General features: G+C 39.0%; 1 protein-coding gene across 1 annotated transcript in view; it reads left to right on the top strand.

Moving 5' to 3' along the window:
- The window catches only part of RORB (RAR related orphan receptor B), a 126,789-nt gene that overhangs the window by 72,319 nt on the left and 32,236 nt on the right, over positions 1-22,234 (top strand). The gene's annotated exons all lie outside the window — the stretch shown is intronic.

The raw sequence follows: 22,234 nt of genomic DNA, 5'->3' as shown, positions 1-22,234 counted from the left end.
TGTAGAAGCCTTCCCTGACGTTGAGTCTCTTAGGTGACATCCAGCTGAAGCAGTGTGCATGTCATAAGGACAAGTGATGAGGGAAATTAAGCAGATGTGGGAAATTAGGAAATGATACCGGGCAGGAACTGTGACACGAGCCATCTAGAACACCCTTTTTTGTTTTTTGTTCAGTGATCTAGTTGCATTTCGGCAGAATATTTAATGTATCAATGAAAATACACAGCTGCATAGTACATATTGTTGAGACTTCAATCAGATTTTTATGTCTCTTTGTGGGGGCGTTTTCTCAGAGATAATAGAAATTCTTTCTGCAGAAAAGATAATTTTTGAAGTTTGCCCAGTGAAGACTTGTTTTTCCATAGCTAGTTACTGATATTTGGATTTGACAAGATGAAGAGGAAATTGTAGATAGTTGCATATTAACTGTTAGCATCATCCACATGTGAGAAACTCTTAAGCAAAGAGCCTGTTGTTACATGTAATATCCCTGACTACTTTTTGGGAAAAGAGCATGAGTCACTTGAAGAAAGGAGATTCATATTTTCTCCTAGAGGTGTTGTTTAAAGACTGAACTGTGTAAAACGGGATTGGCATTGTCTAATTGCTTGCATCTTACACTGTGATAACTCAATTTGCTTTTCATTCCTAGGTATTTAAAACACTGTTATTTTCCCATCAGAATTTACTGTCTGCCAATTAAAGTTTTAGACCTGTGATGTGGAGAGAGAAATTTGTTACAGAATGTTTCATGCAGACATATTGAAAATATCTTGTCTGAATTGCTTTTCTTACCATTTTTTAATGTTTATGATTTTTACCAGATCAAAAAATATTCGTGAGATTTTTAATAACATTTTTTCCGCATTTTTCTGCAGAGCAGAACATTTCAGTTTGAATGCCAGATTTGCTTAGTAATGCTTGCTAAGACAGTATGAGAAAAACCTCCAAATACTGCAGAATGTTGTTTCTTTTGCCTTCTTGGCTCTTCACAACTAAAGCTACAGTGAGTAAGATGTTAGCATGGGCTGCACTTATGGTTTATATCCCTGGCTAATTGTTTCCCCAGTGGGACCAGTGTTACAGTTTTGTTCAGATTTCCTGAGTTGCATGACCAGAAGTAATTGGTGTCCAAGGGAACATGAGGTAGGGTTGGTTAATAATTGAGTGTAGAGCCACCTGAACTGAAAATACTAATGCAATCCATAGTTATTCAATGTCATCTTAAGTAATAAGAGCTATATTAGTAAGGACTGTCTCTTGTACAGTAATTTGAGTAAGGGTGATTTTCTTTCTCTGTGTATTTGTGGGAAACTATTGTACTTTTGAGGTGCAGAAAATCATAGGAATTACATTATGCATGACACCTGTGTGAAGGGCTAGATGATAGACACTTTTCTTTCCCAATAAATAACATTTGTAGGGAGAAGCAAAACAGATAAAAAGGTGATTATAGGCAGACCTGAGCATACGGCACCATTAAGGCATTTTTAACAGCAATTCTATTTTTGGCATCTTTAACACAACTGTACTTTTGTTTTTAAGAATACAGCAAACAATATTGTAGTATGTAACATTGATAAATATGATTATTCTGTTGTACCATTCATTTAACTTTTTAAAGCAAATTAAGTTCTCTGTTTCAGGACAGAGTGGGAAATCTTTCACTTTCAAGTATATATGTCTTGTCTGGAGACATATTACAATAAAAAATGCCAATAAAAATATTTTTATTTTACTTTTTTTTTAAACTTACTTTTTTTTTCCGCTTACTTTTTTTTTTCATCAACTAGTCTACCTCATTAGGAAGTTATATCTTGCATTGTTTCCAAGAACAATCAATATAAACCAGTGAAAAAGTGTTCTTCCATAGCCTAGGAAACCATTAATCAGAATCCTTTTGCTGTACACTTCTATGTTTTATGAAGATGACTAACACTGCTGGTCAACCAGATTTTGTCCTTAGCTTTGGTTTTGAGGGGTTGTTTTGGAATCTAGGAGGTAAACTATAAAATTTTATATTTCACTTCTCTAAATTCATTGGCAGCTCCTGGAAGGGGAAGCCAGAAAAATATACCCAACATAATGAGGGAGTAGTGTGACAGTGATAAAAAGTTACAGTAACACCACTGTTCTCCTTAGTGGTCTCTTCTCTTCTTACAGCTTGTTCTCATTTCTTTTAAAGTGTCTGGATGAAAGGCTTCTGACAAGAACGTATTATTTCACTAGCATGGCAGGAAGCTGTTCTTGTGATTCATTTGATATTACTGCTTCCCTTTGTTCCATAGCTAGTGATAGGCTTTATCAGTTGATGAAAGGGAGGGTCTCACTGAGGCCTCTCACCACCTCTTGTGAAAGTCTTCTGATACATTGCTTCTAGTACACCAATACTCATTTGCCTAATTACCTAAATATCCCTGAAGTTCTATGTGGCTCCAACATTTTGCTCTACTTGTTCTTCATCAGTGTTTGGGGCCTATGAGCCACAGTGCTTTGCCTCAGGTGTGGCAGCATCCCAGAAGCTGCTAGGTATTCTTTGCCCTGTAGCAATAACAAAACAAATAAACAAAAATCCACCCAGTATATTTTACACAGCCAGGATGACAAAGCTGTGTTCCTTTTAGCCTTAATGAAGTTACAGCAATGTTCATTAAAGTTTCGTCAGAAAAAAATTTTTGTCAGGTGCTTTGGGCAGAGGGGCAGAAACATCAGTGTAAGCAAATGCTTACATTTGGTGCACCTAATAATTGCATAAAAATAACTTGTTCATTCCTTCCCCTATATTCTAATGTCACTAGTACAGTTTTATTAGTTAGCTGCTGTTGACAAGGAAATTAGGCAAATTTTCAAAATTAAATACATCCTAGATATGTTGCCCAAGACACTGAAGATACTCTTTTCTTCTGCAGCATTTGTGTGTTAGCAGTTCACAAACCCAGACCCGATCACTGGACTGCCTATACCCTGCAAAAACTTTTAAGCACACAGAGTTTTACTAATCCCACTTTAAGTGTCTCAACAGACAGATATCTGAGTAACAAATTCTGAGGTGTCTCGGTTCTTTGGGGTTTTTTTTTTGTTCTGACCCTAATGTATCTCAGTGTGGATGAACATCTTTTTTATGTCACCAGTCCAAATAAAGCTGTCTTAAAAAAAAAGCTGATTGGAGTTTGTCTACACTTCATGCCTCTGTGGAGGACTTTGAAGGACAATGCCACAAGCTTTGTCAGACGCTTGAAGATTCTGTGGGACATAATAACTAAAATAACAGCACAGTACATTGGGTGGCTCATGCTCGCTCTATCACCTGTCCTCTGCCTGTAATGATGATCTTTAGTTAATAACTTTTTTTCACTATTTTTAAATTTGTTAAATTCTGTATCTATTACTCACATGCTGTGCTTGGAAATGGGCCTGTGGTAGTATCTAAAAGACTTAAAAGCACTCACTCTTTCTGTGAAGAACACAATATGTGTCTTCAGGAGCGCAGAGGAGAAGTGCTGGCAGAGGTATTACAGCAAAGCTCTGGGCTTGTTGATTTAGAAGGGTTTGATGATCTTTTGTGTATTATTAATGAGCATCAGATTCATTATTAGAAACCCAGCAGTGATGCTTTCTTTGTGAGTGACCTTATAATATGGCAGGCAGTATTCTTATTCATGAAAACTACCTGAGTTTTAGGTAAGACACAAGGTCCCTATTCTCCTTCCAGCTGGATGGAGCATAAACTCATTAGGTTCAGGATGCCCACTGAAATATTTCTGATATATGTCATTTCACTGCTTGGTTTCCAGTGTTTGGGCTTGGCAGACTGGAGGGACATGATATGGGTACAGTTCAGAAGCAGCATTGCTGCCCATCAAATACCATTTGCTAATGCATATAATGAAGAGGTCCCAGAGAGAATTTACTGTTTCCTTACAGCAAAGTGGAAATACAGAGGTTTCACACTGAATTATGCATAGTGATTGTCATCATTGACAGATAAATTGTCCCACTTTATTAGGTTTCCAACAAGACTTTATGGTTACAGGGAGTCTAGAATTTAAATTGAAACACATTATAGGAAGCAGAGTGTGGTTACAGCAATTTATAGGACTAAAACCAAGGGGTTTCATTTCATACTATGATTGAAGTATAAATAAGTAAGGCTTACATTTAGATATTAGAAAACTCTTGAAAAAGCTTTCATATATATAGATTATTTAATTACCTAACTTATATAACCTATATAAATCCTTCTAGTTTGGCTTTTATTTTCAATGTGTAGTCACTACTCTTCTTGACAGATCACTTCAGTAACTACAGAAAAATACTCAGGTTGCTGATTTTTCTGGTTTATAAAAAGCTGTAGAATACCATTTACTCTTGCTTAAAGAAAAAAACAAAAGCCACCTTAGATTTATCTCTGCTTCTCTTGTGAGGGAAAGCACGGCTTTCCCTAACAGTTCAGACCAAGTGCTCAGGAGACTATGGTTCTGTTGCTGCAGAAAGCTGAAATTTATTGTCGACAGACAAAGAAAAGAGCTATATCAAAATAATTTCCCTTAACGTTGAAAACTTGGGGCATGTAGCTATTTATCCTGAGCAGGCAAATGAATGTACTTCTATGTGTCCAAACTATGGCATTCATATTCAGACTATCAAGCAGAAAGTGTGGAATATAGATCAGTGCTTTCAACTTGGAAGCAGCTATCAGAGTCTTCGTTCTCAGAAGGGACTCACAATTTAAAAATTTACTGGCTTTTTGAATTGTTGTAAAAATATCAATAAATTTGGCAGCCAGTGAATATTGGAGCAAATCATATTGGCCACTAGAAGAACTAAACTGACCTACAGAAATAATCAATAACTTCCCAGAAAATGGCCCATTACAAATTGTAATCCAGACAGGAGGAGTCTAAAATACCTGATTTGCTCCTGAATGTATTAGCTGTAAGTTTCTCTTTACACATGTCAGGGACACGTGTCGTCCCTTTTAGGGAAGAGACTTTTTTATCAAGAGCGGTCAGTCACTTCTTGGGAGGTAAAACGATATGTAAGTGGTGAGACAAAGAGTCAGTCAGAGCAAGTCCCACAGACCTTACAAGTTTAAATGGGGAACTATGATATTAAACCACCCTATTATTGGCTCACTATTTCGAGTGCAGTTCAAGGATACGATTTTGTACATGTTCATAATTTATTTTCCAGTTTTTCCATACTCTGGTCCCTGGTTCTTAACACTCATTCAGTGTTTTTCAAAGACCTAAAGAGTTCATACCAGCAGAGGAAACCTGTCACCTCAATTTTATAAGGTTGTCCAAAGATACTTATTTTCTGTACATAGAGGTATGGCCTGTCTTATAATTTCTGAAGTCTTTTAACTTAAAATGTACTGTACAGTGGACTAATAGACCTTTAGAACATGCTCTCTTTCATTCATGGCTCCCCTTCATGCAGTCTCCTGGGATCACTTTTCACCAGAAAAAATAAAATAGAATAAAAAAAGAGCTGACAGAAAATCCTGCTACCATTTTCTTGTGCTAATCCTTTTGCTGTGATTGGGGGAGTCGCATATATATTATGCCATCCATATTCTATCATACATAACAGCTCTGATTAAAGCACTAGCATTCTTTTTAAGTTTCTCTTGATTTTTCTTTAAACTAAAAAGTAGCATCACCATTTTTGTATCTTTAGCTTGCAATTGGAATAGAACTTGATTCACATTGTTGAAATGTCCCTAGGGCTGCAGAGACTTAGATTTACAGATCACAAGGATTTCAGGATACAGTAAGACTTCTTTCTGTTCTGTATCTGCAAAGGAGGAAGGCCAACATCCGAAAGGGCATTTGCAAGGTTGATCAGAGCTTGCATGGCTGCAGAATATACAAAGCAAAAGACAAAGCGAGGTTCATCTGATCACATTCCCCAAGGACAATACCTACTTCCTAAAATAAATGAACAGAAGCACCTTCTTCATAATGGTGTGGGCCACAATCTAGACGCTGCTGCTCAATTTTCTACAGTTCTGGCAGTTAAGACTAGGAGATATATTATAGGCAGCCTTCAGAAGGAGAATCATACAATTACTTACAGCCTTTTTATAACACTCAACTTTGTTTTTTAGCTGTTGTGTGACATTAAACGAGGAGCTGACCCACAGTCAATATAGTTAATATTGTTTGGCACAGCTTCACTGACTCTGGCCACCCTGCATCAGCCCATACCAAATGAGGGTCTGAACCAGTAGTCTTGTCTGTGCACAGATAAACACACTCTTTTTTTTTTTTTTTCCATTTCTCTCACTCCCCATACAACTATCCAGACAGATGAATACTTTTTGATAAATCTCTCAAGAGCAGTAGCAGAAAGAGTTCTGACTATGGGTGTGGTGTGGTTTAGGAATGGTACTCCCCAGCTTAGTGCTCCCACTGGGACTCTGCCTATGACACTCACTCTCCCCCCTCTCCCGTTACAGGATGGAGAAGGAATTGCAGGCACAAAAAGTAAAGGTTACAGGTTGAGATAAGAACAAGTCACTGGAAACAGCAATGTGGTAAGAAAATTAGCAGTAACAGCAACAATAATAACAACAAAATGTAAAAGGCAGACAGTTCATACATGGTTGCTCAGAATACATGTTACCCAACCACTCTCAGCCTCAGAACCAGAGCTACAGGACAATTCCATCTACCACATTTACCTGACTGGAAGGAACACATTCTTCCCAGAAGAGACTTCCTTACTCCTGCCCCTGGCAATGACTTGAGGTGGTATAGAATAACTTCTGGATCCCAGCCATGGCCCCTCCTGGCTACTGCAAATCATGAGCCCTGTCCTGACCATAACTTAGACATTATCCAGCCCATATCCTGTACCATCAATATCATACCTTGATCCTACACCTTCCAACTATATACATATATAGGGAGAGATATTTACACAAGCACAATTTCCATAGTCAATATCTGTCCCTCCAGGATATCTGTTGAGCTCATTGAGCCCATGGCTGTGGGTTCTCTGTCCTAGATGCCTTCCAGAGCAGGAGGGCTGGTATGCTGTCAGGTGGTTGGTTGCAAGCTGCATCATGAGCTCATGACCAGTACCTGGAGCAGTCCATATTCACTGTCCATGCTAGTTATGGCATTCAGCTACTAATATTATACAACTAAACATTACAGACTGCTCTCACCTAAAAGTCAAATTCCCTTCAGGTACACATCATGTTTCCCCATCCAACTGCATTAGATACGAAGTGCATTTGGGTCATTGAGCAAAAACAGTCCCACAGATGGGTTTGTCTTAGCTTAAAGCTGGACTAATCCAAACTGTCTCCCCTAACACATTCATCAGATGCACCCCACAGGGACGCTCTCCCATCTGTGATCTGTGAAGGTTTTGATTGGGCAGGGCCAAATTGCTGGAGCCTCTAGGGGTGGCTAACGAGGTGGCCTTGGCTAAATGAAAGTTCCAGTGTGCAGAGGTCCCACCACTCATGCTCTCAATGTGGTTTTTAGCTGTCTGTTGTGTTTTTCAGCTTTCCCAGAGGCTGGTGTATGATAAGGAATATAATATAACCATTCAATACTGTGCTCTTTTCCCTATATCTAACCTAAACCTCCTCTGACTTAGCTTCCTGCTGTTTCCTGAGTGCCCTCCCTGGCCACAAGAGAGGATACATCCTGCCCCTCCGCTTCCTCCCAGCCTGGACAAAGCAAGGCACCTCAGCCACTCCTCATCCAGCTTCCCCTCAAGGCCCTTCCCCATCCTGGTGCCCTTCTTTGGATGCTCTCTAACAGCTTAATGCCCAAAACTGCACACAGTACTTAGAGTGAGGCTGCCTCAGTGCAGAGCAGAGCGGGATGAGAGCAATTTACTGGAAGGAGCAATGAGATCAATACTAATATCTAAGTGTATAGGATGGGCAAAGGATTCACACATGAGTGCTTGGAAACGTGGGAGTTTCCCAATCCCACACTCCAGCTTAGAGCCAGCTTTACCTGACTGCTCCTTCTGCCACACTCACTCAACCAGAAGGAGCCCCTTCTTCCCAGACAAGACTGCCTTTCCTCCTCCCCCAGCAACAACATGAGGTAGTAGAGAATAACCTCCATGTCCTACCCATCGCCCTCTTGTCTATTGAGAAAAAATAACAGTCTGACCAGAACCAAGACAGGGTGCATCTTGTGTCTGCTTTTTGTAAGTGTAAGGTTGCTAGGTGTCAGTGAATTCCACTGCACCTTCGTCCTGCTCTCCACATTTATTGTCTCTAAAGTGATGGCCAGATTGTCTTTGCTTTAGCTAAATAATTTTTACCTCAGCTATCAACCAAAGCAGATTTTATCTACAAGAAGCTGAAGGACTCCCTGAGCTACAGAATTGCACAGGGTGGCTTCAGCAGACCATGTTGTTGAGTACTAGTAGTTTTTACCAAGAAAAAATCAGGTTTTGAACTTTAATATATTTGTCTTTCAGGAGAATGCTATTAGTTTTGTGGGAGTTTTTTACTGTACTTTGATAATCAGTTTCTGTGCAAAAGTTACAATAGTTTATTTTCTTTCTAAATTACTGGGATAAATTGTTTACATTCCTCATTTCCACAGTTCATTCTGTGATTGTGGATCTTATAAGATGCTATTAACTGCTCAGCAAATTAGACTGATGAGAGAATTAACTCATTTAGGAATAAAGCTATATTACAAAGTGTTCAGTGGTGTCAAATTCCTTCCTTTCTTAATGTGCTAGTTTGAAACACAGCAGGGAAATTAAACCCACTCAAATGGAGTACCATTTCCCCCACCCTCTTCTGACAGTGGAGGAAAGAATTTAAACTTTCACTTCAGTGAAAAATCACAATAACCACAAAAATATCAATAGAAGAGCATAGAAAAGAGAGAGTGTTTTGCACAAAAAAAGAGTGTTCGTCACTGAACAAACAAAAACGCTTCCCAGAGAAAATGCACAATGTGGTTTTCCCAGACAAAGGCAAAAACGGTGACTGGTCCAGTGCTGGGCCATGTGGCTTTTGGGAAAACAAAGGCAGTATAATGTCGGGGAGAGTCACAGCTCAAATTCTGCCCCCCCCAGCACAAAAACACTTAAAGAACAGGGACAAGACAAAACCTGGTGGGCCCTGAGCGGGCGCTGGAGCAGGTCAGGGGCCCTTCTCCTGAGACCGACTCTGTGTGAGCAGGAGTGGAGACTCAGCAGCTCTGGTGCAGCTGTGGTTGCTGTGGCTGCAGCTCAGCCCTGCACAGCTGGGCTGGGCTCCGCTCCACGCCGCTGCTGCTCTCTTTCCTCTTTGTCTTGTAGCACCAAACCAGAAAAGATGCAGCTCAGAGGAACGGAGAAAAGACTGCCAGTGGCAGAGAGGGGCTGGTGGGGCCAGGCTGATCCCAAAACTTGCATACCTCCTTCCTCGAGCCCATAAAAAGATGGCAACCCTGCCACTGCTGGCTCCCTCCTGAAACCATATCCCCACCACAATATGGGTGATACAGAATTAAACAGCCCTAGAAACTCCACCCCATTTTTCTATAACCCCTTACCTCAAAAATATAATATAATACCAAAAAAAAAAGAAATCTCTTTCGTTTTGAACACAATCAGCTAATATTTTGCCAGGAATGTGCAAATCCTATGCTCATTGCAGGAAGGCTGAACTAGATGACCTTTGAAGATCCCTTCCAACCCAAACTATTCTATGATTCTATGATCTCTTTGTGTTCAAACAGTTAAAAAGAACACTAGGTGCATGGTGATGCCTTTTATTGAGATTGTCTGCTGCCTCAGGCTATTAGGCCAGCTCATAGGACAGCTTCATGGTCAAAAGGGAGCTTTTAATATATGGATTTTAGAGCTTGCTGTAGCCTGTGCTGTAGATGAGTGGAGTATTCATTTTGTATTTGTTTGGCTCTTGAAATAATTTTCAACATAGGGTTTTTTCCAGCTGAGAGTCAGTGGGGTACATTTCTAGAAATACGAACTGAAAATTACCGTGTATCATTATATTTCTGTATGAGTTAAAATACTTCCATTTTCTTCTTGAACTCAGGTCTCATTTCAAAAAGAAAATATTGCATAGATTTCTGCACCCAAGTTCTGCCTGCTCTGTGTTAGCATTCGATTGTTAAGAGATGCCTCTGACTGAATTAAGGTGCAAACAAGACCAAAATCAATAGTACAGATTTTATTTAATTGTTCATGTGAGGTGGAGACAGCAACAGGAGTAGGAGGAAGAGGGGGAAGACAAAGAGTGAGAGATTCAGCAAGAGATACCACCGCATGGATTCCTCTGGCATCCTCCTCGTTCTTCTTCTTCTGGTTCGCTCAGTGCTGGGGGTCCCAAAGTGTTCTTCTGGAGGTACCCCTCATTTCCAGGTCCAGGTCCCCACTACCCATGAGGCCTAGATGCAATTCCCACAACTTGGAATGGCATGTGTGTCACCAGCTGTTTCCTTTCTCACCGTTTGCCATGGTGGGAATTTTTGTCTGGATAGGTTACCCAGATCTGCCTCACCGGGCATCCCCATCTTCCTGCCTTTGCCATCTGCACTCTTTCCACTGTCCCACTGCACAGTGGAATTTGTCCGATGTGCTAATTCCAAACCTTCACCTCCATTTAGGTCTGGTATTAATGACTCCCTGTTTGCCATCTGTGCTTTTCTTCAGTTCCTGTTGTGGTGGCTTATTTTACAGGAACTTCCTGTTTTCACAGAGTTAGAGTCAGTTCATCGGGCTCTTGAAGTCCTTTCACCCTGATCCCTGGAGAGGCAGAGCATATCCAGCAGGACATACAGTGGGATTTATTGGGCTACCAGTCAATGGCAGTTCTGGAATTGAAAGCTGGCGTGTCTAGAGTCATTGCTCAGTACCAGTTTGATACTAAATCATGCATCAGAAGGATACACAGTATTTGGCAGCAATCTCTGATTTCTTTCTGACTCATGCAGAACTAATTTTCAGTTACACAAATTACAGAGGGAAAAGAGGGGGGAAAACCCACTTAAATATTGTTCATTTCTTTTGGCCATTTCTTTGATCCATGTTTTTTATCTGAGAGGAAAGTGGTGTGTCTAATGGGAAACTCTAATATTTTATGAAACAGTGAGACTTAAAGATCTTCTTAGGCAATCAGTACTTCAGCAGAATGAAACACTGTTGCAACAGAAGGAAAATTATACACCAATTATTTACCCAGTCAGGAAAAGTTATGCTCCATAACATCAAAGGGCTTCAATTAATGAAATAATAGAGAGTGAACTGTTTTTTACCAGGCCAGAAAATGTTTATTCATCAAAATGCCACAAGCCAAGAGTTGGAGACTATATTTAAGATTATAAACCCAGAGCAACACATGTATGTGACTATATGTGGCTGGTTCTAGGAACAGACATGAAAAAGTAGCTGTGTAATGCTTATGCAAATTTAAATTAGTTGTTGCAAGTAATTAACTCATCCTTACTATCCTTCAAATAATGTTTTCTGTGTTACTGGGAAAATAATTTTCAGTTTGACTAGTCTCAGCTCATGTATTTGTTTGTTTTCTGTACTTTTCCCAATCCCCCATAATTCTGCTAATTTGCATAAACTTCAGAACTCTCCTGTAATATTTTCTCTTGCATGGGTTTCTTAAGTTGAAAATCCTTAACTGTTTTCTGTAAACTAAGCAAGCATTCAAAGCCAAGATGGCTGAGATGGCAATTTTTAATTTTTTTTTTCCCAGTAGTATGCATGACTAACAGTCTTCTGTATGTACCAGGCTAACTGAATCTTGAAAATTAGGTTCTCTCTGTTTTATCTTTGGCATGAATTCCAAGGAAATTGATATGCAGGGCAGGCAATACAGAACTGTTAGAATCTGAATCATCCTTTATTCCAACAACTTCCTTATGCAAAAATTAGGGCACAAGAAAATGGATTAAAAAGGAAAGGTTACCTGGAGGTGGGGTAACAGTGCCACAGAAAAGCCTGGGAATATGTAACAGGGAGGTGAGAAGAATTCTTTCAAAGCACAGGAAGTCCACAAAGACTCAAAAGGGAAAAGTGAATTAGTAGGAGGCAGTGCATGTAATGTATTAGTTGTCTTGTAGAAATGCTCTCTTCTCAAGTACTTTTTTGCTGTGTTTTATTCTTGACAGAAAGCCTGTGTAAATCTTGCTTTGTGTTCAGCTGCACCACACTGGGTGCATAACAGCCACTGCATACCTTTGCACATGTAACCTATGAAACAGGATGCACTTCCAACAATTATAGAAGGCTAGGGCTAAAAAATGTAGTAGTTCCAGGCTCTGAGCAGCTCTGTTAGAGGTTCATACTGAGAGCTTACCCCTAAGTTCCCCTTTTCTGTACAACCTAAGGGCAACTGGGATTCAAGACGGGCAATTCAGACAGGTCTGTCACATGACACCTGAAAACTGGAAGAAAACTTACTTTGTAACTCTGGCCAAAAGTAGGCAAGACATAGGTTCATGGAGTTTCACAACATGGGGATTTTATCTATAATAATTTGGCATCTTACATCTGTCACTCTAATCTTCCATGTCTTTATATAGAATCTAAGCAAAAACTGATGACAAAGGAAATCTGAGATTTATTCAGAATTTCAAGGGAAAAAATTTTAAAATCATTGGAATGAAATAGGTAATGCATACATGAATAGAGTATCAAAAGGAAATATTTTTTCATTACTTAGTGCCTCCAGCAGCCTCCTACCCTTCTTTAATGACATGGAACAGTCTGTGCCTTATTAGTTCTTCCATTTAATCTTGTTAATGCAGTCTGTTAAGACTCCACTTTTGCAACAGCACAGGTGTAACTCAGAGTAAGTAGGCTGGTAGGAAGACTACTGTTCTGCTCCTGGAAGTCTTATTTATTTATTTATTTACAACAAAATGTGTGATATTCAAACCAACATAAAACTTAATGCAACTGGTGAGTTAAAATATTTTTATTCTTCACTTCCTTAACATTATGGGACATTGCGATGAAAAATAAAGAGGGAGATATTAAATATGTTGTACAAGTCTACTTGAGACAACTGTACTTGGAATTTTCTAAGAGTAATTCTTCCTACTGTCTTTAAAAGATGGTAGATTAAATTGGTAAGTGACAGCTGGTAAGTACAACATTTTTTCAAACAGCAACAGATGCAAATCCAAGAATATCTCCAGCTGATTTAAATGCTTTTCAAAAGATGGAGCAAAGATTTAAATAGGAATGTGCAAAAGTGGAAATCCATAGTGATAATCAAAATTATGAGGAAATATGAAGAAGTTCAGGAAGTTTTAAGAAGGCAACATCAGAATGATTTCAGAATCATTTCAGGTTGAAATCACTACTGTCTGTTTTATATTGCTTGTGTCTCTCATCATTTTGCCTTGTAGGAGTTCTATTGTGTCTAAAGCAAGGTATTGCAAGAAAAGTGGTGCAGGAAAGTGGATGGGAAATTGTTCCTTTGACTGTGGTGGCAGCCACACAAAGTGCCAGATATTGCAAATTTGACCCTCATTTTGCTGCAGTGCTCTAACAGCACAGCAGCCCTCATTTCCCTTGAAGATTTTGCATGGTGTAGATTTCTAGGTTTGAGTGTTACTGATAGTGTAGGAATTTGGGGACATTCAAATGAATCTGGGCAGATAAAGGGGAGGAGAGGAGGGATGCAAAGGTTGTTAGTGTGCTGCAGCTGCAGTCTGGTAGCAAAAAGCTGGAGAAGAGGATGCTGCTACAGACAGAGCTAGAAATAACCAGTACACCCTCCTTCCACTATGAGATGAATTAAGTTTTAAGTTCATTTCCATCCCACTCCAGCAAGCAGTAACAGTTGGCTGGATGTGAGGAAAGATAAGGTTCTGTGTGATCCCACAGCCTGGAAAACAGCATGTTCCTGCAGCAACTTTCTCTGTGTTGCTCAGCTTTGTAAATGTACAGCAGAGATCTGTGCGTATCTGACACAGAAAATTAACTTTAAGGTCCTGACTACTGTATGACCATTTCAGCCAGCTTCAACATGGAGTATGAACTGTAAGTATTTATCATGGTATCTGAACTCTTCCTCTGCAGAGTTCATTAGTCCATTTATTCAGAAGGCAGATGTGGATTGTTGTATTCAGGAAACAACAGGTCAGGAATACCTGGCACACTCTAAATTGTTTTCTGTGTAAGGAGAAGTAGAGAGGGAAGATAATATGTCCTGCTAAATGCCTGATATACTATAAAATATTCTAAGTGAAATTATGACAAACATTTTGGCTGAGTGAATACTATGTATAATTCTTATAGAAAAGAACTTTGCTATGTATTTTCTGTATAGGCAGCTATTTCTCAGCCAAGTGCACTTCCACTGTTATAGAGTGTTGCATAGAAAACATGGTCACGACTACTCAGTCATCCTGACCAGCTTATATAAACATTAGCTAAAGCTGCTAGAGATTATTTGCAGAACATTGGATCTGATGAAGTCAAATATAGGATAGCTTGGGTAGTATAATATTTGGGATTAGCATAATAATCTCTTTAGGGAAAGTGTGCAGTATCAGCAGAACCATTGCTTGAGTCTTTGAGTGAAACATAAACTGTACCATAATAATTCAGCATATATTATATTCTTAAATCTTTCCCTATGAACAGGGCAAGTTTCTGAGCTCTTTAGGGAGCCCAGGATAAGGCCTTGATCATGTAGCTAAGTAACTTTGATTTAACTCACACGTGGAGCCCAAATCATCACTTTGGCAACATGTTTGTGCTGTGTAATGACTTGTGTTACTGTAGAACCATCCTTTGAAGTTACACACATAATTCCCATGAATTTGAGTTACAAGGGAAAAGAGTTCATGGATTAATATAGAGACATTCACATTGAGAGGCAGTGAAAATGCTTCTATTCACATTTACAGAGTGCTAGGTGAGCCATCAGAGTTTGCTGATCCTTTGTCACTTTCTGACCTCTCTGAGCACAGACTTTCAGGGATCACATTTTGAGCCACAGCTTCTGACAAGGCGCCTGAGTTCTGTCATTTGGGATCTGGACAGTGGGCTGTACTTTGTATTCACTGCCCAGCAGAGCATCCAGGCAGTTCTGCTTCTCTTCTGCTGTCGTCCTTGCCTGTGAACCATTCCAAAATATCTGGGAAAGCCCTGAACACTTGTGCTTGTTATGCACTTCAGCCACTCTGCTTTGTCCAGATTAAAGAAACAAACAAGCTTCTAGGTAGCAATTTGTGTACCTTTGTCAGATTCCTAATCTCTTGGTGTTTCACCAAGGGCTGGGCTGACATTCATGACAACAAAGCATACAGTATTTTACTGGAGTCCAGGAAATTACATCACCAATCTTGTAATAACCCAGGGAGAATCCAGAGTTGTTGTTAATTTACAAATTTACAAATCTTTTACAAAATTACAAATTATTTTAATTGATTGAAATAATCAGGTCTGCAGAAAATAAAAAATCCTGTGATCCAAAGTGTTTCATTATCTCCACATTATATCACTGCTCTTAAAATTGTTACCTTTTTTTTGCTCACAACTGCCTTTGCTTCACAGAGAAACATCCAGCCTTGCAGAGGCTTGAAGTCTTTGCTCCTGTCTAAGTTATGATAAAAAGCTAAGGGTACAAAAACATTTCTTTTAAAAAGAATGTATCTCTTGCTCTAATAAAATATATTAAATCTATCTGAAAATCTCATCTGTAACCCTGGATCATCACAAATGTAACAACTTTCTGCTATTCACAAATTGTTAAATTATAGTGCTAGATCCACCGTACTTATTACACCTTGGAAAGGAAAGAAACAGTATTTGAACAAAACATTTTTTCTTACTTCAGTGGTTATTAGCACTTAAGGTTGTTATACTGTGCTCATTTTTTCTCCTTATAATTTCACCTTCTCTGCTGAATATAAAGGAAAGTATATCATTCTTTCCAGACTTGTTCCAAAATTACTGTGTAGCAATAAGATATAAAAAGTTGATATAATATGAGCAGCTTTAAATTACCTTTAGCTGTGGAGCAGCTGTAATAATTTGAACTCATATTCAGCTATTTAAAACCATTTGACAATGTTCAGTAAATATTACTATTGCCATTGAACTCAGAAAGACATCTTCCAAAGTATGTATTTACAGTGCAGATATAAGCATATTTCTTCATACACAAAAAGACTAATATATAGCACATAATTTTAAAACTTTTTGTCACTCTACAAACATTATCACACATATTGCTAAGGTTTGATCTTTTGTTTTAATAGATTTTAAATGCACACAATAAGGATGCAGAGAGAAACTACATAAAAACTTGCCATTAAAAAAACTTTAGGTTTTAAAATACTCTTTTTCAGTAGTCTTTGGAGTAGGCATGCAAAAGGCAGAATTGATCTGTAAGGTGAGCTGGTATACAATTCAGCATGGTTGGGGTTGGGTTGGGTTTTGTTTTGGAGGGTTTTTTGTTCAATTTTTTCCCACTGGAAAGTCATGAAAGAAGAAGGGGAAAAGAAAAAACATTACCAAATAACCTTCCAAGTGATATTGGTTATAAACTAGAAGAACTTCATCTAGGAATGTGAGACAATGAAAGAAATCAGCCATGACAATTGCATGCACTTATTGGAAAAAATATTATTTTTTTGCACTAATGTACCAAATTTCTCTTTTGAGCAATGATCTATCAGATTTCTCAATATCCAAATTCTAGGGCTGTTGCTTACCTTGATACTCAAGACACGTTTTTATATATTATGTACAGATGATATCTAATATCTGTGCCCAGTGAGACACAGAGATATACAAGATCTGCTGCTTCTTGAGATTTGTGTATCTGTGCTCATGAGATGTAGGACTGGCTTATTTGAGAACCATCAGCTTTGCAGAGAGTCTCTGTTGCTATAACAAAGCCAGGGGCCAGATCCACAGTCAGAGTTTAATGCATCTCTGTCCAAAAGTGCTAAGATGTTATGAAAACATTACATTTCTGGGTTAACTGCACCATATCGGTTTCCTCTAATGGCTCATTTGGGTTATGATTGACAGCTAATGTATCTACAGACATTAATTAACATTATCTGGAATTAGTTAACTTGCTGAGATATTACTAACTATATAGGTCCCACTGCATGAGGTAGGACAGAGGCTCTAAACATAACTAGTATCCTCAGCTGTTTATTTTCAGATTATTAAATGCAAAACACCTGACATCTTGCTGAGAAGCTAGAGAACATCTATTCCAGTAGCAAAGGGGATGCCAAGATCTCATTGCCAGCCTAACTTACCATGGAAACTTCTACTGACAGTTACATGCAAGGAAAAAAAGCATTTCCTGTTCACCGAGGTCAGGATAAAAAAGGCAGAGTTGGCAAGTAGATAAAAATGGTGAATGTACTTAATTTGAAACCAGTTAGGAAGAGAAACATGAAAGTGAACTAGGCCAATCTACCAGCAATTTTCAAGGAACTCCAACAAAAGGGTGATGGGAATTCTTGAAAGGTGAAGCAGATGGTTTTTTTCACTATCAGTTCTCTGATTAGCCTTGATGCTTCCAAGTGCAACCTTTCCTGGATCTACAAATTAGAAAAAGGACTTCCTTTTCAAAGTTTTTTGCCTGGCATGCTTTATTATACTCTTTTGATCAAGAACTGAATACTGAAAGCTCAAGTCTTTATTTCCCCTTAAACCAAAGCTACAGATCTGTGAGATTATAATCCTGGCTTTCTCAAGTGAAGTTCTTCAGATATTAAACTGAAATTATTTAAAATGTGAGCTTTGTTTTTCTCTGTTGGGCATCATATGCATGTGACTGACAATCCCCCTAAATACACGTCTGCCTTGTTGACTCTTACTTTCCTTTCAAGAGGAATTCAGAAAACTGTCTCCCATTACCGATTCATCCCTAATTTCACCCATATTACAGCTTTTGAAACCTGATTCTTTTCCTGCCTTTAGGATTTTTGTGTCCACGTGTAATATTCTATTGGTGAAAGAAAGAAAACCCAGCAGCAAACTTTTGATTTTTCTTGTGGCACATTTGAGCTAATGCTTAGTTTGAAGATGGTTCTAATGACCAACTTGTTTATATGTAAGTGCTCATTTCAAATACATGAGACAATTTTAGATTTGCTTCTTTGATAGAATTCCACTCTTCTTTCTGTTTTCATATGAGACTGAATTATATTCCAGGTTGTTATCCCATCATCTGTGGAAGAGAATTACTAGTCATGTAGAATAATTAATTTCCATTGTGGCTTTACAACTCTTAGACTGTCCCATAACTGGAGGCAGTATCCTAGCCTAAAGAACTTTCAACCTCAGTATAGAATAAGAGATGGGTACTGCAAAGACATGACTCTGTGGTACTGAGGAAGGATGCTACAGCAGGTGGTAGGGGGCAATCACTGTGCAGCATATATCCAAACGTTATAAATGTTTTCTTAGACATTAGGGTGGTAGTGGTTTTGCAGGCTTTTATTGAATGGTGCATCTCAATGTGCTTACTGAAAAATTGGACAAATGGGCTCAGATTGAGGCTTGTTTGAAAGGATGTGGGAGCCATTTTTCTTGCTCATAGTATCAGAGGAAAAATGGGTGAGAAGACAAGTGGGAAGACTTTCAAAGTGGAGCTAAGTAGTTTTGCTCTAATTCCTTCCTCGAGTTTACCACACTGGGATTTCTCCCAGTGGAAATTCGGTTCCTGAGCTGGTGACAGTTACTTACCATTGTGGCAACTCCAGTGTTGTTTGTTCATTAAATTTTTGTCCTCAATATTTAGGAAGTCACACTTGGTCAATGCATTTTATATTTTTAAGGCGTTCAGAAGAAATCTGCTTATTTTATAATAGTTGTAAAGAGAGTCAGATATACAGCTCCCTGAACTGTTTGTTGGTTTAATAGGTGAAGGGAGTAAGAAGAATAACATAAGATTGTAGGTGGACAAATAAAACCAGAATGTGCAAAAAGTGTAGTACCCTGTGTCAACTACTAACGCCAAGGCAGTGTGTTCAATCCCCATACAGGCCACTCACTTAACAGTTGAACTTGAGGATTCTTGTGTCCCTTTCAACTCAGAATATTCTGCAGTCTGTGACCTATGATTATTTCTGCAAAGGAAACATGGTATGCTCTATGTTCATTTCAGTATCTCAAGACCCTTCTACCTGTGCAATCAAGATGAATGTTAGGAATCCTGAAATTGTTTGGCTGTTTTATGAAAGAAATGTCAGGGACAGTAGCAAAATACATTTTTCCAAACTTACTCAAATCTCTTCTGTGTCCTAAAGATGTCTTTTCTGTGAGTTCTCTTAATGAGAAATGGTAGCAATTTCCTAGACAAACCTGAATTTACTAATTTATAGAATGGTTATTTTCAAAAAAAGGTTTGAATTAACTGAAGAGTCTCAAGTCTAAAATATTTTTTACATACTAATTGAAACACAAAGCCTTAGTATTTAGGGACTTGATCCACAAACACCATGAATGTAAAGCTTATAATTGAGACCCATGCATGGAATTATTGCTTGCTTTCAGTAAAAAGCACTGTACTAAATGGAATCAGTGCCTCAGGATCAATTCTTCTCTCTCTGTTCCTATCAGAGTTACAAATGGTATATGCAAGTCACATTAAAAGTACCTTGACATTTTTGTGGTGGGTTTTTTTTTCTCTGTCCTGCATTTTCCTGCAGATTTCTTTCTATTCTCGTTGTAGTTCCTGCCTCTGACATTGACATATGTCAATGAAACAAAGCAGCATATGGTCCCAGAGCTCCATCCACATGACTCTCAAGCAGAGACCTGTGAGCAGTTACTCAAAGTAGCCTCACAAACATCAGTGCCTGGACACACATATTTAAGTGTGTTTTTTTTAAGTACACGTATTTAAGTGGTTTTTTTTATCTCAGTGGGCATAAGGCATAGGAATTTTTGGGCAGGACAAACCTGGAAATTTTTCCAAAGAACTGCAAGTGCTTTTTCATTAAGGAGTTCCCTCTGTACAACATGGATTAGGAGCAGTTTTAAAACTTGTTTACTTGCCTGAGCCTTAAATTATGCTAGATCAGAAAGAGTATGTCAGGAAAATTGTTGTGGTGTGAAGCTATATCCCTGTCCCTAAGGTGTGCCCTCCTGCCCTCTTCCTAATTGCTGTCTGTCAAGTTCCACATTCCAGCAAGGGCATCATGTGATTGGCAGAAGTTCAAAAGGTGCTTCTCAGACCTGGGGTCATTGGCTTGTCCAGGCGTCATTGTCCCCTGAGACCCTCCCCCTCCCACCTGGTTGGTGGCTCACCTATCGTCTCCCTCCCCCCTCCCTGTGGGTTTAAAAGGCGCTGGAACCATGCAGTGGGTTCTGTTGGAGTAGTTACTGAGATTCAGAACTGTGTCACCTTGGAATAAACTCTGGATTTAACCCTCCGGCAGAATCCCCTCTTTTGTCTTCACCATTGCCTGAACCTTTTCCACTAGAGGGAAACTGAGTTTCTACTTTGCTTGGACTCATTCTGAGTGCCTGGCTGCAACTGCCAGCGAGCCAAAGTTGTCTCTGAGGTGAAACATCCCCAGTAGTTACCTCTAGCTCAGTGCAGTAAGGCCGGTCGAGCTCAGGCATGCTCTACTCAGCAATATTGGGATTTTTATTCCAATAGAAAATGAGCTCACAGTGGGGAGCTAAAGTCTCTTCAGCCATCCATATAAGTTCCTCTTGCCTGGGTCCCTTGGAATATGCTGTGCCAAGGGAATAGTTAATTGACTTTCCAGACCAGAGTCCCTGCTAGTGTTCCCTGTGTGCAGCTTACCCCTTCAGCCTCTACACTAAAAAGGAGGATAAAGCAGTAGGGTAGGCAATGCACCTTTCAGTGGGAGGTGTGGTGGTGGCTTGCTGGGACACAGTACTGAGTTTTGGTTGTTTAACTACAGGGTGGTGGGAGGAAGGAAGGAAGGGAGGAAGTGGTAGGAAGGAAACTTCTGGCTTCTGCTAAAAGAGACAAATGATAATCATAAGTAAAAACAAGGCATAATCCAGGCTATATGATTATATTTTCACAGTATCCACTGTGCAAGCATATTTAGTGCTTAGCTTACAATGTGCAGTCATTTTTAAGCATGGATTTTTTCCAGTTTTTTTAATCTTTTCAACAGCCCACAAGTTTGAAATGGGATGCTCTTTTTAGGATTAGCATCTGGACAATAATCTTGTTTCCCTGTCTCAACCCATTTTAGAGTTAAATGTGTCTTGTTAAATGTACTAACAGTTACCTATCCTTGTGCTTTGGCTAGTTCTACTAAAAAAGCTTTTCTACTCAAGGATTTGATGGGTGACTTGAGCTGCACAGAACTGCTGCTGTTCCTGCCCTGGGCATGGAGAAACAGCAGCTGCCAGGAGCACTTTGCAGATGTGATGCTGCTTCCAAGAAGGAGGAGAATGGCATGGAGGCATGCATCCTACACAGAAGAAAATGAAAGGGAGAGAAAATAAGTTTAACATTTCTTTCTCAGTTCATCTGACTTAAATAAAGGCACAGTTTTTCCTTACGTGTCTAAGCATGTGCTCTTACAGCATCATCAAAGGAAAGACACAGGACTCAAAGTAATTGAGAGAATCAAACAGTTGCATTACCAAAAAAAAAAAAAAAAAAAAAAAAAAAATTAAAGATAATGAAATGTGTTTTCCCTCTCAGAATCAGATGACCACTATTTATAAAAGGATCTGAAGCGCATACATATTTAAGCATTTTTCAGACTGTACCTGACTCTCCCAGCCCACAGTCACTGGCTGCCTAAACTCCATCTTTGGGCCTTGCCTGCCAATGACCCAGTGTCAAAACAAGTAGTTTGAAGAGAGGAAGATTAAGCAAGCTTTTACCTGCCTGTCTCTGACACTGGTATTAGTGTCTTCATGTCTTGAACGTAATTTGAAGAAAGTGAAAACTTCCTCATCTCTACTCTGCTTTAAAAAGGGCATCAAAATACATCCTGTATCTCTATCTCAGAATAATGGAAAGTCACAAATATTTGAAGCATGTAGGAAAGGACAATCCAGATTATTCTTTAGGACCTTTAGTGACTGTCATTAGCAATAATAGTTATAAAATTAGCCATTTGGAAAAAAAAAAACCTTTGAAAAAGGAACATAAGAAAAAGCTTGCTAATTGTGAGACATTTAAAAATGCTGAAGAGGTTTGTGGTATGTGGCAAAAACTATACAATGTGAAGCATTTAAAATTTGCCAAACAAAAGCATTCAGAAACAGACGTACAATACAAAGCATT

This window comes from Haemorhous mexicanus, chromosome Z, assembly GCF_027477595.1.
Source record: "Haemorhous mexicanus isolate bHaeMex1 chromosome Z, bHaeMex1.pri, whole genome shotgun sequence".
In the NCBI taxonomy this organism is placed as follows: Eukaryota; Metazoa; Chordata; class Aves; order Passeriformes; family Fringillidae; genus Haemorhous; species Haemorhous mexicanus.
Note: the sequence above shows the minus strand (reverse complement) of the source record. Positions and strands in the feature narration are given on the sequence as shown.